This window comes from Trichosurus vulpecula, chromosome 1, assembly GCF_011100635.1.
Source record: "Trichosurus vulpecula isolate mTriVul1 chromosome 1, mTriVul1.pri, whole genome shotgun sequence".
Lineage (NCBI taxonomy): Eukaryota > Metazoa > Chordata > Mammalia > Diprotodontia > Phalangeridae > Trichosurus > Trichosurus vulpecula.
In genome coordinates, this window is record NC_050573.1 from 251,855,364 (window position 1) to 251,859,506 (window position 4,143).

Sequence of the window (4,143 nt, forward strand, 5' to 3'; positions counted from 1 at the left end):
CACTAGAGGGAAGTATCTACAGTAATGGATGATTAATGTGCATTGGTACTTTCTCACAACTTACAATTTTAGAGAGTTACCTCATACACTGAGGGACCCTTCATTTGAGGGGTCCAGTGCTAGTATGTAAGTCAAGACTTGAACCCAGATCCTCCTGACTTCAAGGACAACTCGCTCCACTCTTCAGGATTGCCTCTCAATGCAGTGTTCATTTACATAAATGGAAACATAATATGCAAAGGAGGGAGTTAATAGTCTCATATTTTCTACTCGTATCTGGTCAGGCCACATGTATAATACTATGGTCAGTTCTCTTGATCTCATTTTATGAAGCACATTGTAAAAAATAGAGGTTCGTGCATAAGAGGATGATCAGGATGGTAAGAGAGGACTTAGAAGTTGTCATATGAGGATAATTTGAAGGAACTGAGGATGTTTTCTTTGGAGAAGTGAAGTGTTAATAGTTGTAGGTATTTGGAGACTGTCAAATAAAAAAACAGACTAAATTGCTTCATTCTTTTTTTCTGGAAGTTTTAATTTCATGCCATTACTTCTAGGAGAACTAGAAACAAAAATTAGATATGATGTAAATGCCAACTCAACTCTACAATCCATGCAAGGCAAAACTTCCTAACCAATTATTGGTAGACAAAAGTGGAAGAGATAACTGTGGGAAAAAGTAATTATAATCACTAACCATTCTCCAAAAGAGGCTGAATGAAAACTGATAAAGACTTTTTGAAGATAATTCCTATTCAGGAAGATTTTTATCTAAAGGAATTCTGAGGTTCCTTCTTGATCAGATTATATGATTCATGACCATGCTCCTCCTTTCAAAGCTAAACATTTTACCAATGTTGCTATACATCACTGAGAATACCTTCTACAAAATAAAGATAAGCATCACTTGAAGGGTAATGGAGAAATACATGTTGGGTATGTGTAGGATGTAATATATAACCAAAGAAGAACTCTTGAGAAGAACAGGAGTAAAGATATCACACAGAAATTATATGACAGGAAGAAAAGATGGGCTGGCCACATGACAAGAACACAAGTTGCAGGTAGTCAGAGTGCTCTGATGGTATTCTCTTGGAGAATGCAAGGAAGCTCTAGCACATTTGGTGTATCCCCTACGGTGAACTTTTGAGAGAACATGGATAAGTCATTGAGAATAAACAGGCATGGATGCATTGTGGTTCTATCGCTGGAAAGACCTTATGAATGTTTGAGATGACAGATTTATTTGTATATTTTATGTTCTCTCTGAGGATACAGTCCTTTCTGCCTCCTGCAACTAAACCTTGGTAGAAATTCTACTAATCCTTCAAGAATCAGTTTAAAGGTCCTAGCCTTCATGAAATTCCTCCTGATTTTCTGAATGAAATGTTTTCCATCTTCTAATCTTATATTATACTTTAAAACTGTATAACATAATTTATTCAGCATTATGCTTGTTACAGAGTATTTCACATTTGTAATAAATAACATCAGCTTTTATTTTATTTAACACTTTAAGATTTGCAAGTACTTAAAATAATAGGTTCACAGGTTTATATGTGGAAAGAACCTTAGAGGCCATTAGGTCCAAGACACTCATTTTACATATGGATCAATGGAGACCCAGAGTGTTGAATGATTTTCCTAGGGTCATACAGCCAGTAAGTATTGAAAGCAGTGTCTGAAACCAGGTCTCCAAATTATAAGTCCCATGTACTTTCTACTACACCATACTAAGAGAAAAGATCCTGTATAATGTTTTATACATAGTAATCACTAAGTAAATGAACATTAAATAAATGGCCAAATTCATGACATTCAACAAGATTTGCCCTTTGTTTACCATTCTTGATCTACAAATCCCTCAAAATATTTGAACATTTTTTTTCTGGGTACTCTTTCTAGATCAGTATTTCCAAAGGTAACAGACATATTAATACACACACACACACGCACTTACATTTTGAAATCTATTAATAAGGCCCTGAGGTATTTTTCTTGAAGACCTGAGGATAAGTTCACTAAAAATAAAGAAATGAGAAATATAAGATGATTTTCATATTGAAACTTTTAATAAATATATTAATATATATAAATATTCTTGAAATATAATTTCATTATTTAATTTTTCTCACAGAAATCTTGTTTGGCATAGAATATCAGTATTATATGAAGCACAGTTTGAGAAATGTTGCCCTGAAAGATAGATCTTATCAGGATATTTATAAGTAATCAGATTATGGCATCAATAGACCAAAGATAGAGTAATTTTTATGATACGTGTTAAAATATTCTCTATTCAGTATCATTAGTCTTATGCTTAACATTATAATTATTACTTTTCAAAAAAAAAATCTTGTCTAGTATCTGTCTAGCTTTTATAGTCACAGACATTAGAATCCAAAGACAGGATAAAGTCATATCATACCAAGATTTTTTGAATGAGCTATGGTAAGTAAGGAAAAAGAAGATTAAGAGTTAATGTGATTCATCTTCTGTAAACAGGAGCACAAGTCTGACATTCGTATAAGACTGGTGATTTGTGGAGATAATGATTACTCAATGATCTGTGCCTATATGAGGGACAGAGTTGGTAAGAACTGAGTAGAAGAGATCTTAATCTTCTAACTTCCAATTTTGAGAGAGGAGACATGGTTATGAAGTCTCTTCAGGGAGAAGTCCTTGAAAGGACAGAAAGACTTTAGAAAGAAAGCACCTAGAGTAGCTGGCACCACTAACATGTCCCTATTCCCAGATTCACATACTGGAGACTCTGGGAATTTCCCCAAGTGTGAGGTTGGAGATTCTTGGTTAAGGTAACTTCCTCTTAGTAGGAGAGCTCATTCATATTGTACATTTTCTGGCATATTCTTATCTGTATAATGTCCCTTGTTTCTGTTTTATATGGGCTTGGATAAATGTGTTTATTTACTATTCACTAAGAATCATAGTCTTTGTCTAATTGGCATTTGGTGGGAAGTAAAGCCTTTGGTTATAATTAGGTACAGACTTTCACTATAAAAGCAATCAAGAGAGTGACGTGAACCTAAGAATATTTATCCTAAACTACCAATACTTAAAGGGGCAGAAAGATATAATTCTACTCTGGTACCCCGCTCTCTGAGGAAAGTAGATTGGCTAGATCAACCTCACATTCCCCTCTTGGAAGGAATCAAAGTCTTTCATAGAGAAGAGTGGCAGAGGAAATTCTAAAGATATCAGTTAATGCCTCCCTTTGAGCAACTACTAGATAAGCCCATGTGGATACACATGACCTATATGGGCAGCATAAACAACGTATCCTTCAAATATTTGCAGTCTTGCCCTATGAGAGAACCACAGAATTTTATTTTTATAAGACTCCAGATACCTTCTTATCCAACTTGCAACCGAATATCAATCCCTTTCCAAATATCTCTAAAAATGATTATTTACCCTTCTCTCTTTTTCTCTCAGCCCAGACAGCCACAGCATGGGTAAGTGCCGTGGTCTTCATACTGCTCGAAAACTCCGAAGCCACAGGAGAGACCAAAAGTGGCATGACAAACAATACAAGAAAGCTCATTTGGGCACTGCCTTGAAGGCTAACCCATTTGGAGGAGCATCTCATGCCAAAGGGATTGTCTTGGAAAAAGTTGGTGTGGAAGTCAAGCAGCCCAATTCTGCCATCAGGAAGTGTGTGAGAGTCCAGCTGATTAAGAATGGCAAAAAAAATCACTGCCTTTGTTCCCAATGATGGCTGCTTGACCTTTATTGAGGAAAATGATGAAGTTTCAGTTGCTGGATTTGGTCAAAAAGGTCATGCTGTTGGTGATATTCCTGGAGTCCGATTCAAGGTTGTAAAAGTTGCAAATGTTTCTCTTCTGGCCTCGTACAAAGGCAAGAAGGAAAGACTAAGATCATAAAAATTGTATGATGTCTTTGTCATAGTAAAAAAATTTTCATGTAAAAAAAATGTCCAGGTAGAGACCGCAAGTGTTGGGAGACCTTCTGAGAAAGCCCATTCCATTTTTCTTTTTTTTTAATCAGTAATTCTTGCTAATTGCAATTATTTCCTTAAAACAATACAAAATGTCTGAAATTTATATTCTTTGTTTTTAGTTCTAAGAAGGATTAAATGTTCTGCTTAATCTTAAAGAAGGC

General features: G+C 35.2%; 1 pseudogene; it reads left to right on the forward strand.

Moving 5' to 3' along the window:
• Positions 1–3,463: 3,463 nt before the first annotated feature.
• Positions 3,464–3,905, forward strand: LOC118834120 (annotated as a pseudogene).
• The last annotated feature ends 238 nt before the right edge of the window (positions 3,906–4,143 follow it).